The 13,816-nt window shown below is 38.1% G+C and overlaps 1 non-coding gene across 1 annotated transcript; it reads left to right on the top strand.

Moving 5' to 3' along the window:
* Positions 1–1,024: 1,024 nt before the first annotated feature.
* Positions 1,025–1,131, top strand: LOC115290917. The gene has a single exon (XR_003908298.1). It is a non-coding gene; the product is annotated as a U6 spliceosomal RNA (small nuclear RNA).
* The last annotated feature ends 12,685 nt before the right edge of the window (positions 1,132–13,816 follow it).

The following is a 13,816-nucleotide window of genomic DNA, read 5'->3' as shown; positions in this document are numbered from 1 at the left end:
TTTCCACTATTCATACAAGTGACATGAGCAGGGTGATTTGGTGACTTAGCTGCTTAGGATATTTTGCACAGGCTTTGGAGATAAGCAGGTTAGGGTGTTACTGTTGTAATGGTGTGAGATCCAAAGCAAGAAATATCAAATAGTGGCCTTAAATTCCAAATGTCCCCAAATGCTTTCCCCTAGAGCGTATGAATATGTATATCCAAAGTCTGTACAGAGACATAATCCATACTGGAGAAGAAAGGATCTGGGGATGGGCTGAGATTCCCCCAAGGGTCCTCCTGTTTCCAGCCACATCTTTATCTCTTCATCTGGGGCGACTGCCACCGAAACCAGTGTGGAGCCAGTCACTGAGCGGTAGATTAGAGGACACTCTCGGGTTTACCAGCGCAGCGTGTCCTTCTTGTCTTCATGAGGGCGGCATGGAATCCGAACTTCCTTCGTGTCGCTCTTAAAACCAAGGCAGTGTTTGCTCAATAGGTACTGATTAAGGGACTAAGGCTCTAATTCGTGATACTGTGTCATGAAGCCACAATTATTTAAAAAGTTTGATTTTGGCAAACCAATATACAGACAAATTACCAAAATGGTATAGAAGGCCTTGAAGGAGCCCCAAATACTTAAGGGAATTAATATAGGAGAGTTTCAAAGCAGTTTGGAAGAGATGGATTATTTAATAAATGGTTGGGACAACTGAAATAAAGTCATAACTTGACATTAAATCCATTGCAAATGACTTAGAAATTTAAATGTAAAAGTGTAGGAGTGCCTGGGTGGTCAGTCAGTTAAGTGTCTGACTCTTGACCTCATCTCAGGTCACGAAAGCATGATTTGTGGGCTTGAGCCCTGCTTAGGGCTCTGCACTGATAACGTGGAGCCTGCTTGGGATTCTCTCTTTCCCTCTTTCTCTGCCCTCCCTACTCTATCTTTCTCAAAGTAAATAAACTTGAAAAAATGTAAAAAAATTTAAATGTAAACACTCAAATGGGAGATTCTTTCAAGATGAATATTAAGAGGTGGGAAAGTGCTCATTTTGGCAACACATATACTAAAACTGGAATGATTCAGAGAAAACTAGCATTGCCTCTGTGCAAGGATGACACGCAAATTCGTGAAACATTCCACGTTACCAAAAAGGGAGGGGGGCTGTGGGAGGTCCTTCTAAATAAAACTTAAACCCAGAAGCCATAAAAAGAAAACATTAATACACATGACTATATTAAAAATTTCTACACAGCAGAAAGCATAAAAAAGAAAATTAGAAACCACAACCTGAAGAAATACTTGGAATGTATAAGAGAAGGGCCTCATTGTTAAAAAGAAATCATTAGCTGACTGTTAAGAAAAAGGTCTTAAAAACGTGCAAAAGACCCAGATAAACAATTTATTGAAAAAAAAACCCCAACAAAACGAATAACAAGTGGTTCTACCACGTAAAAGGATACTCGATCTCATTGAAAATGAAAGAAATAGAAGTTAAAATCATCAACACCATTTTTCACCTATCAGATTTATCAGATGGTCTTGCAAAATCAGTAAGTGAGAAAATACACACAGGCTGGAAAAAGGCAGTCCCATACATCATTGGTGGGAGTATAAGACTTGCTATCTTTAGAAGGAACACATACTTTTTAAAATATTTTTTTTTAAATTAAGGTTTCTTTATTTATTTTGAGAGTGACAGAGACAATGTGAGTCGGGGGGGGGGGGCAGAGAGAGAGAGAGAGAGAGAATCCCAAGCAGGCTCCACACGATCAACACAGAACCTGATATAGAGCTCAAACCCACATAACCATGAGATCATGACCTCAGCTGAAACCAAGAGTCAGATACTTAACCAACTGAGCCACCGAGGCATCTTTCAAAAGTACGCATACTTTTATATTTGATAATTCAACCCCTAGGAATTGATTCAACTGATAGTCATGCACACAGGTTGCATAATGAAACAAATACTTATTGTGCCATTGTTTGTAATAACCTAACACTAGACAAAATCTAAATGTTTGTTAAACAGGGGGCTGGTTAAATACATTATGAAATAAATTGATAGTGGAATTAATAATATAACTATTATAAAGCAGGCAGATCTATGTAAACCAACTTGAAAAAATTCTCTGCATCTACTATTTAGTTGTAAAAAATGCACAGAATAGTGTACTCCTATTTGTCATTTCAAGTAAGTATGCAAATGACAAAATACTCTAAAAATGAAATTAAGAAAGTGGCTACCACAACACATACAGAGTAAACAGGGAAGAACTAAACATATAATAATAATACCATATGATGTTTATAGTGTACTCATAAGCATTTTAAGAAAACATAATAATAGTTTTTATAAACTTGGATTGGATTCCTAAGCAACTACAAAACCCAGTGATCCTAAAGTTACATAAAGGGAGTTAACAGGAGAAAATTTTGTAATGTACAATAGAGACACATGAATAAATTTACATATGTAAAGTACTTCCACAGATCACTAAGAAAAAAGATAAATGACCAATCAGAACACGGTTTGTAGAACGGAGTACCTACTGAGATCAGACAAGTCATTGGAAGAGATCAGTGGCCTGTTTCAAGAGAAGAGGGACATGGGATCTAGGACAGCACTTGCTCCACAAGAGGGAGAAGGCTTTCTTCTGTTCCAGTCATTTATTGCCAGTGCGGGCCCAGTATGGTAGAGCCTTCAAATACTCAGGAGAAGACAGAAATGTGGATTTAAAAAATGTTAAATATTCCCATTTCTAAATGTCAGCACTAATTTAACAAGATGGACTACAAAATGCTGTGTAGAATTCCCAAAACCCTTCTCTTTAAATTTGTTATAGAAAAATAAGCATGGGTTCCTGGGTGGCTCAGTTGGTTAAGTGTCTGACTCTTTGATCTGGCTCAGGTCATGATCTCATGGTTTGTGGGTTCGAGCTGCATGTTGGGCTCTGCACTGGCAGTGTGGATCCTGGTTGGGATTCTCTCTCTTCAACTCTCTCTCTGCCCCTCCCCTGCTCTCTCTCTCTCAAAAAAAAATAATAAATTTTAAAAATTTTTTAAAAAGAAAGAAAAATTACCAAAGGCTGAAAATGGGCCATTCATATGAGGACAAATGGCCAAAAGAAATTTAAAAATATGGCTAAGTTCCTTTAGTCAAAGAAAGGCAAAACAAAATAATGAGATATATTTTTCACCTATCATAGTGGCTGATATTAACAAGAATAGATTGTGTGTGTGATACAAGGTTTAATAAAATGGTCAATGGCATACCCATTTGGTAAGAGTTTAAATGTTGAAATCCTTTTCCTGGAGGGCATTTCAACACTATCTAAATTAAAAATTTAAGGGTGTGCCCTTTGATTCAGTAATTCCATTCCTAAGTATTTATTCTACTAAAATATTTTCACTTATGCACAAATATACATTTAGTGTTCTTTGTCATATTGCTTATAATTATGAGACATTGGAAAATCTCATTCCCTATGGAAGGATGGTTATATTAATTAAATTTTGGTTGAATCCTGATTGTCTACTACTGTGCAGTCCCTGAAAAGGATGAAGTTGCTCTCTGTGGCATTGAAAGAGCTCCAAGCTACACTACATGAAAAGAACAAGCTGCAGCACAATACATATTATTGAATGTCACTTAGGTGAAAATTATTTGTATGTGTGCATACACATGTGCATATAAGTGTATTGAGAACAGCCTACGTACTCAAGTATACTGAGACTATTAGCCCTGTTAACTCTGGGAAAGAAGCGTGATCTATGGTGGTGATAGCAGTGTGGTACTGCAGCATTTTTACTGTTTCCTTTAGATGTTCTTTTATTCAGATCAGATTGGCAAACGTAATGTGTAAAGGAACACATAGTAAATATTTTGGGTTTTGTGGGCCAGATGATTCTGTCACAAATACTCAACTTTGCTGTAATAGCAGGAAAGTACCATTTACATATTGTCTGTAAATATGTGAATGGTTGGGGCTAGCTGTGTTCCAATAAAACTTTATTTATCAGAACAGACAATGGCCAGATTTGGCTCCAGGGCTGTGGTTTGCCAGTTCTGCTTTAAATCCTTTTCTATTTTCTGTAGATATATATTTCTTTAGGTGTTTGAATCCTTTAATAAAGAAAATGTATTTATACCTTTTGTTCTTGTAAAAATTTCTACCCCACCTGCATTTTGTTGGGGAGAAGGCAAAGGAAATTGCATAAAGTTTTCTTTACCTTTAAATATTGAGTCAGTTTTGAAAAATAACCACTCATTGATTAATTTATCTATCTCATCACTGGTTTAAAATAGTCACATTAATTGTGTACTAATTTTTACATATACTTGCATCTGTTTTTGGACTCCTTATGTTCCTGCACCAGGGCCAAACTTTTAACATTACAAAACCTTTATAACTCCACTTTTATGTGTTACGGCTAGTTCCCACCTCACTTTTCTTTTCTTCCAGAATTTTCTTGACGATTCCATAGGTTTGTCTTTCAGATTAAAATATTTATAAAGTTCCACCTCAAAAAACCCTGTTTTGGATTTTGGTTGGCTGCAATTTAAGGACATCTGAGATCTATGTGTTATTAATTTTTCTTACTGAAGAACTAGGTACATATTTCCATTTTTTTCAAGTTCTCTATGTCCTTCAACTGAATTTTACAACTGCATACCCTGTACATCCTACATGTTTCTTGTTAAGTTTGGTCAAGGGCTATGGCAGACACTATAAATTGTATCATTCAGCACCAGCTCTGACTCCTTTCCAGCACGCTTGCTGTAAAGACTGAAAGGCTAAAAACCAGATTTTCTAGGCTCTGTAGAGCGAGGGTGCTGCATGCTATGTGAGTTCTCTGGAGCTGACACACCAGGGTAAAACTTAAGACAGCAGTGAGAACCAAGAAGGGTGAAACTTAGGTAGACAGCTGTGAGAACCAAGAAGGGACCCATTTGGAAGATTAGCTCTCATGGCAAACGTGTTCTGTGGCATAGGAGTTTTCTCAGAGCATTCCTGTGGTGTGATTAGGTGTTTCTGCAAGTAGAGTTGATTCTCATTTTCTGGCATCCAAGCTTGGTTCCTTGAACTATCTTCTCCAAATGCCATATGTTTCTTAATTTCTTGTGATAAACTTGTTTTTGTTGGAGGTAGCCAGAGTAGAATCTGTTGTCTGCAGTCCTGTCTGATATGCATGTTTCATTTTATTATAAAAGGGATCTTTTATTCTCTCAGATCTTCTAAGTGATTGTTGATTATATATGAGAGCTATTAGTTCTTTTTTATATTAAATTTATAAGTAGCTAACTAACTTAATTCAGATTGTTTTTAATCATTTGTCATGAAATTTCTTATGTTTTCCAGTCACATAATCATATCCTCAAATAATACTACTTTTGCCTCTTTCTCATATTTATACTTGACACCTTGCCTTCCAAAGTGCATCGACTCACAATAACATTACAGGACATTACAGTGACTCCTGATCAATGTTAAATAATTATAGGTATAATATTGGATATCCGTGTCTTGCACTTAATACTTGTAATGTTTCATCAGAAAGAATAGTGTTAGATTTGGCTTTGTTACATATTTAATTCATGATGTGGAGCCTTCATGTGTCACTATTTTGACATTTTTGAATCATAAAAAGATGTCAAAATTGGTCAAATACTTTTCATCATCTCAGGAGATGATCATATCTTCTTTGACATCGATATGGTGAATTACACTTAAGACTTCTAAATTGCTCATGCCAAACAACAGAGCAGAAAGGGTATCAGAGATTCATGACAGTCACTCACAGTGGAGTTCTTTATATAAAGAACCATTCTGACTCATCTAGTGCTTCTTGCCTTGAATTCTTCTTGATCTGGTATGGATATCACAACCCTCATGTGTTTCTCAGCCAGACTGGCAGAAAATCTTTCATCTCACCCTTAGAGAGCCTCACACCCTTGCTCTGCATTAGCTGAGAAGTCCGAGGGAACAAATCCTTTCCACAAGGAGTCAGCCCAACTTCCACTGGTAGCTGAACAGGGCGCCACAGCCTCATGCTGCTCCCAATCCAGTCCATTGCTGCCGGGAGATCTTAAAGGCCTGCTCCTGCCCAGGGCCCCTAAGGTTCCCAAAAGAGCATCTCTGTGATCATGTCCATTCCTTCTGGGCTATACTAGACCAAAGTAGACTTCATCAGCTTCCCCAACACAATCCTAAGACCCAGTTCTTTGACTAAAGTTCATGTCTCTGAGATGCTCTGCTCAGGCTGACCCATTTGTCCCACAGACATGATGCTTTTTGTAGGTCTAGGATTTTCACCAATGATTTTGCTTGTCAACTCTCCAAACAGAAAAGGTTCTTTTCAGTCCTTTCCTTGGACAATACAACTCAACTTTGTGTTCAGGCCTTCAAACACACAATGGCATGTTTATATGTTATCTTAGACCTGGCAGTATTTTACCATATAATCCCCTCAAAGCTGGTTACTCTCCTTCCTTCTCCTCCTTTTCCCCCTCATGTCAGAGTGGAGGGGGGCATAAAAGGAAAGACCCAATCACATGGGGGAGGGGAGAGAGAAGAAACTGATCATATGTGGTGACGATGGAGGAGAAAAGGACCCATTCACATGGATGGGGGAGTGGATGAGAAGGAGCCAATCAACTTTAGGGGGCAAGCAACACCTTTCACAAACCACAGTATGGTAGTGAGGGCAGCTCTTACACTATGTCGGCAGAAAATAAAATTATAAGTCAAATTCTCTAAAGGTCACTCTTAAGTAAGTGGGTGTTGTGTTTCGTTTGTGTGCATATGAGTTAAAGGTAGATGATGGGCTTTTAGACCTATGATTATGTTTGTGATTTTAAATATATTAAGATTGGGGCACCTGGTGGCTCAGTCGGTTAAGCATCTGACTTCAGCTCAGGTCATGATCTCACATGAATTTGTGAATTCGAGCCCCACATCAGGCTCTGTACTGACAGCTCAGAGCCTGGAGCCTGCTTTGGATTCTGTGTCTCCCTCTTTCTCTGCCTCAACCCTGCTTGCGGCTCAGACTCTAAAAAATAAAAATTAAAAAACTTTAAAAAATATATTAAGTTTTCTGTTTCTGGACTTACCAGACTTTGACAGTATCTATATGGCAATTTCTGATGAAAAATGTGGAAACTTTTGCCTTTATACTTTTTCACAAATTCTGTTCCACCTCTCCAAGTTTGTCATATAGTGAGGTAAAAATGTACTACTCAAATATACAAAAATGTAACTTCATTTTGTTTTTATTTATTTATTTACTATATTTTTAATTTAGTAGATTGCTTGTTTATTCACAAGTCAAAGTCTTGGTTCCTGCAATATTCATCAATCTATTTTATTTTTTTTCTTTTATACTTCAGTTTCAAGTTGGTTTCCATAAAATACCTAGTGCTCATCCCAACAAGTACCCTCCTCCATGCCCATCACCCCACTTCCCCTCTCCCCCACCCCCATAAGCCTTCAGTTTGTTCTCAGTATTCAAGAGGCTCTCATGGTTTGCCTCCCTCCCTCTCCCCAACTATTTTCCCCCCTTCCCCTCCAATACTATGGTCCTCTGTTAGGTTTATCCTGTTCCACTTATAAGTGAAAACATATGGTATCTATCCTCCTCTGCCTGACTTATTTCCCTTAGCATGATACCCTTGAGTTCCATCCATGTTGCTACAAATGGCCAGATTTCATTTTTTCTCATTGCCATGTAGTATTCCATTGTGTAGATAAACCACATCTTCTTGATCCATTCACCAGTTGATGGACATTTAGGCTGTTTCTATGATTTCACTATTGTTGAAAGTGCTGCTATGAACATTGGGGTACCCATGTGCCCCTATGCATCAGCACTCCGGTATCCCTTGGGTAAATTCCTAGCAGTGCTATTGCTGGGTCATAGGGAAGTTCTATTGTTAATTTTTTGAGGAACCTCCACACTGTTTTCCAGAGCGGCTGCACCAGTTTACATTCCCACCAACAGTGTAGGAGGGTACCCGTTTCTCCACATGCTCGCCAGCATCTATAGTCTTCTGATTTGTTCATTTTAGTGACTCTGACTGGTGTGAGGTGGTATCTCAGTGTGGTTTTGATTTGTATTTCCCTGATGATGAGTGACATGGAGCATTGTTTCATGTGTCTGTTGGCCATCTGGATGTCCTCTTTGGAGAAGTGTCTGTTCATGTCTTCTGCTGATTTCTTCACTGGATTATTTTTCGTTCAAGTGTGGAGTCAGATGAGTTCATTGTAGATTTTGGATACTAGTCCTTTATCCGATATGTTATTTGCAACTATCTTTTCCCATTCCAATGGTTGCCTATTAATTTTATTGATTGTTTCCTTTGCAGTGCAGAAGCTTTTTATCTTGATGAGATCCCAAGAGTTCATTTTTGCTTTCATTTCTCTTGCCTTTGGGAATGCGTCAGGAGGAAATTGCTTTGGTTGAGGTAGTGGAGGTTGTTTCCTGCTTTCTCCTCGAGGGTTTTGATAGTTTCCTATCTCACATTCAGGTCCTTCATCCATTTTGAGTTGATTTTTGTGTATGGTGTAAGAAAGTGGTCTAGTTTCATTCTTCTGCATGTTGCTGTCCAGTTCTCCCAGCACCACCTGCTAAAGAGGCTGTCTTTTTCCATTGGATACTCTTTCCTGCTTTGGCAAAAATTAATTGGCCATACATTTGTTGGTCCAATTCTGAGTTCTTTATTCTATTCCATTGGTCTATGTGTCTATTTTTGTGCCAATACCATAGTGTCTTGATCATGACAGCTTTGTAGTAGAGGTGAAAGTCTGGGATTGTGATGCCTCCCATGTTTGTTTTCTTCTTCAATATTACTTTGGCTATTTGGGGTCACTTGTGGTTCCATACAAATTTGAGGATAGTTTGTTCTAGCTTTGAGAAGAATGCTGGTGCAATGTTGATTGGGATTGTATTGACTGTGCAGATTGCTTTGGGTAGTGATGACATTTTAACACTATTCTGATCCATGAGCATGGAATATTTTTCCATGTCTTTTTATCTTCTTCAATGTCCTTCCTAAGTTTCCTATAGTTTCATCATACAGATGTTTTACATTTTGGTTAGGTTTATTCCTAGGTATTCTATGGTTTTTTTTGTGCAATTGTGAATGGGATCAGTTTTTGATTTCTTTCTGTTGCATCTGTTGCATCTGTGTGTAAAAATGCAACTGATTTCTGTACATTGATTTTGTACCCAGCTACTTTGCTGAATTCATGGATCAGTTCTAGTAGGCTTCTGGTGGAGTCAGTCAGGTTTTCCATGTAGAGTATCATGTCATCTGCAACAAGTGAAAGTTTGATTTCATCTTTGCCAATTCTGATGCCTTTTATTTCCTTTTGTTGTCTGATTGCTGAAGCTAGGACTTCCAGCACTGTGTTGAACAACAGTGGTGAGAGTGGACATCCCTGTCATGTTCCTGATCTCAGGGTGAAATCTCTCAGTTCTTCCTCATTGGAGATGATATTAGCTGTGGGCTTTTCATAAATGGCTTTTATGATATTTAAGATCCTTCTATCCTGACTTCCTCTAAGGTTCTTATTAAGAAAGGATGCTATATTTTGTCAAATGCTTTTTCTGCATCTATCAACAGGATCATATGGTTTTTATCCTTTCTTTTGTTAATGTGATGGATCACACTGATTTGTGAATATTGAACCAGCCTTATAACCCAGGAATGAATCCCATTTGATCATGGTGGATAATTCTTTTTATGTGTTCTTGAATTCCATTTTCTAGTACCTTGTTGAGGATTTTTGCATCCATATTCATCAAGAATATTGGTCTGTAGTTCTCTTTTTTACTGGTTCTCTGTATGGTTTGGGTATCAAAATGATGCTGGCTTTGTAGAAGGAGTCTGGAAGTTTTCCTTCTATTTTTATTTTTTGGTATAGCTTGAGAAGAATGGGTATTAACTCTGATTTAAATGTCTGATTGAAGTCCCCAGGGAAACCATCTGGCCCAGGGCTTTTATTTGTTGGGAGATTTTTTTGATGAGTCATTCAATTTCTTCACTAGTTGGGGTTCTTTTCAGATTCTCTATCTCTTCTTATTTGAATTTTAGTAGGGCATGTGTGTTTAGCAATTTTTTCATTCCTTCTAGGTTGTCCAGTTGGTTGGCATATAATATTTTATACTATTCCCTGATAATTGCTTATATTTATGAGGGATTGGTTGTAATAAATCCATTTTCATTGGTAATTTTGTCTATTTGGGTGCTCTCTCTTTTCTTTTTGAGTAGCCTGGCTAGAGGTTTATCAATTTTGTTTATTTTTTCAAAATACCAACTCTTGGTTTCATTGATCTGTTAAACTATTTTTTTGGATTCTATATTGTTTATTTCTGCCCTGATCTTTATTATTTCTCTTCTTCTGCTGGGTTCTGGTGTGTGCACTTGCTGCTCTGCTTCTAGTTCCTTTAGGTACACTGTTAGATATTGTATTTGCACTTTTTCTAGTTTCTTGAAATAGGCCTGGAGCGCAATGTACTTTTTCCTAAGGACTGCCTTTGCTGCATTCCAAAGAGTTTGCATTGTTGTATTTTCATTGTCATTTGTTTCCGCATATTTTTAATTTCTTCTCTAATTGCCTGATTGGCCGATTCATTCTTAGTAGGGTGTTCTTTAACCTCAATGTTTTTGGAGGTTTTCCAGACTTTTTCCTGTGATTGATTCCAAGTTTCATAGTATTGTGGTCTGAAAGTGTGCATGGTATGATCTCAATTCTTTTATACTTATTGAGGGCTGGTTTATGAGCCAGTATGTGATCTATCTTGGAGAATTTGCCATGTGCACTCAAGAAGAATCTGAATTCGTAGCCTCAGGATGTAGAGTTCTAAATGTATCTGTCAAATCCTTCTGTTACAATGTCATTCAGGTCCATTGTTTCTTTAGTGATTTTCCATCTAGTTGATCTATCCATTGCTGTATGTGGAGAATTAAAGTCCTCTGCTGTTAGCACATTCTTATCAATAAGATTGTTTCTGTTTGTGATTAATTGTTTTATGTATTTGGGTGCTTCCTAATTCAGTGTGTAGACATTTGTAATTGTTAGCTCTTCCTCATGGATAGACCATTATTCTATAATTAATTGTATATAATGCTCTCTTCATCTCTTGTTTCTACCTTTACTTTAAAGTCCAGTTTGTTCAATATAAGTATGGCTACTCCAGCTTTCTTTTGACTTCCAGTCGCATGATAGATATTTCTCCATTCCCTCACTTTGAATCTGAAGGAGTACTCAGGTCTAGAATGAATCTCTCGTAGACAGCAAATAGATGGATCTTGTTTTTTTTTTCTTAATCCATTCTGCTACCCTATGTCTTTTGATTAGAGCATTTAATCCATTTACATTAAGTGTTATTATTGAAAAATATGGGTTTAGAGTCATTGTGTTCTCTGTAGGATTCATGGTTGTAGTGGTGCCTCTGGTACTTTGTGTTCCTTGCAGCATTTCTTTCACAGAGTCCCTCTTAGAATTTCTTATAGGGCTGACTGAATGGTGACGAATTTTTTCAATTTTTGTTTATTTTGGAAAACCTTTATCTCTTCTATTCTGAATGACAAGCTTGCTGGATAGAGGATTCTTGGCTGCATATTTTTTCTGTTCATCATATTGAAGATTTCCTGTCATTCCTTTTTGGCCTGCCAAGTTTCAGTAGATAGGTCTACCACTACTCTGAAAAGTCTCCCTTTGTATGTTAGGGCCCTTTTATCCCAACCTGCTTTCAGAATTCTCTCTTTATCCTCATATTTTGCCAGTTTCACTATGATATGTTATGCAGAAGGTCAATTCAAGTTATGTCTGAGGGGAGTTCTCTGTACCTCTTGGATTTCAATGTCTGTTTCTTTCCCCAGATTGGGGAAGTTCTCAGCTATAATTTGTTCAAGTACCCCTTCAGCCCCTTTTTCTTTCTCTTCTTCTTCTGGAATTCCTATGATAGGATTATTGTTCCATTTGATTGCATCACTCAGTTCTTGAATTCTTTCATGCTCCTGGATCAATATATCACTCTTTTTCTCGGCTTTCTCTTTTTCTATAATTTTCTCTTCTAATTCACATATTCTCTTCTCTGCCTCTCCAATCCGTGCAGTGGCCGCCTCCATTTCATTATGCACTTCATTTATAGCATTTTTAAAATTCATCACAACTATTTTTAAGGTCCATAATCTTTGTAGCAATAGCATGTCTGGTGTCTTCCCTGCCTTTTTCAAGCCCAGTGATTAATTTTATGACTATTGTTCTATAGTCTTGGTTAGTTATGTTGCTTATATTTGTTTTGACTAATTCTTAAGCTGTCATTTCTTCCTGGAATTTCTTTAGAAGAGAGTTGTTTTGTTTCATCATTTTGGCTAGCTTTCTGTCTCTTGTCAGTTTTAAAAGCTTGTTATGCACTCTGCACCTGTGAGTACTGCTATATTAAAGGAGGCCCATTGTCTGTCCAGGGCCTGTCTGTTCAGGAAGTATTCTTTTAATGGTGTCTTTTGGTCTTTCTTGTGCATTTGGTTATTTTATTTCCCTACTCATAGTGATATTTGCGAGTCTCCACCATAAGTACTTTCACTTGTTTCTTGAAGTAGCCCTGAAAAGGAAAACAGAGAAACAAACAAACAGGGAACAAAAGCATGCAAATGCAGAGACAAATCAAAGAAGCAAGCAAATCGAAAGGAAAAAAAAACAACAACAAAAGACAAAGGACAGTCTAAAAGCATAAAACCAGAAATCCCAGCTGTAAATAAAGAGCAGGGTGGAGGCTGTGCTGATGCAAGAGCATACACAAAGAGAGGAATGACAAGGGTGAGGAGAAAGAGAAATTGAACATTGGCCAAGCAGAGAGACTAAAATGTTTAATTCAGAGAGTGAAAAAGGAGAATATGATAGGAAGTGAGAAGAAATTTATGAAGATAATGTTACCCAGAGAAAGTATATAGTCTGATTTTTCCAGGAGAGAGAGAAAGGAAGGTAATGAAGGAGGTGTAGAATATGCTTCAAGAGAATGGATTAAATGTGACCGGTTAAGCAAACCAATAACCAGAGTGCCAGAGTGTGCAGTCCAGTGGAGGGGAGAAATAAGAATGAGGTAAGGGAAAATATATCTGAATAGCAAGAATTGATCTAGAGTTAATCATGGCAATGCATCAATACTGGTCTTGCCCTAGGCTCTGATTTAAAAAAAAAAAAAAGCATCTCTCCAGAGCATATGACCATGGTTTCGTGTGGGCAGGTCTCGCCTTCACTGTGGGTCCTTCACGCCATCACCTGAAGTCACGCCTTGGTAGTTGTGGGGAGAAAAATGGCAGTGCCCCAGTGCCTTCTCAAACCAAACATTGCAAATCACTCTTTTGGGTCTAATCTCACTGTGCTGTGGGCGTTAGCCAAGGTGGGCCTTAATCTATGTCCCAGCTCTGCCTCATTTCCAGATCTTAGTCTGAGGGCTTTAATGATACCGCCAAAATGTAATCCCTCAGGATGGGCCACTTCCTAGCTGGGATTGATTAGGAGGATTAGGGGAGCAGTTCCTCCTGGTGCTAACTGGGACTGGGGCACCCAACCCAAAGAAAGTGCTACAGCTAGAGATAGGACATCTCTCCAAATGCCCTGTGGTTAGAGATGGGTTGATAGGATCACTCTCCTTCTTAGGCTGAGTTTTTTCTCTTCTCCAGGGATAGTTCTATGAGCAATTTTAGCCATGTTTTCTCTTCCCCTCATCTCTTGGCAGAGGGGGCACCCTCCCCTCTGTGCCCCCAGGTCCCAGCCTGTTTTTATCTTCTCCAGTTCACAGTTACACTCCTATGAGGCTG

The sequence above is a fragment of the Suricata suricatta genome, chromosome 4 (assembly GCF_006229205.1).
Source record: "Suricata suricatta isolate VVHF042 chromosome 4, meerkat_22Aug2017_6uvM2_HiC, whole genome shotgun sequence".
Classification (NCBI taxonomy): domain Eukaryota; kingdom Metazoa; phylum Chordata; class Mammalia; order Carnivora; family Herpestidae; genus Suricata; species Suricata suricatta.
Note: the sequence above shows the minus strand (reverse complement) of the source record. Positions and strands in the feature narration are given on the sequence as shown.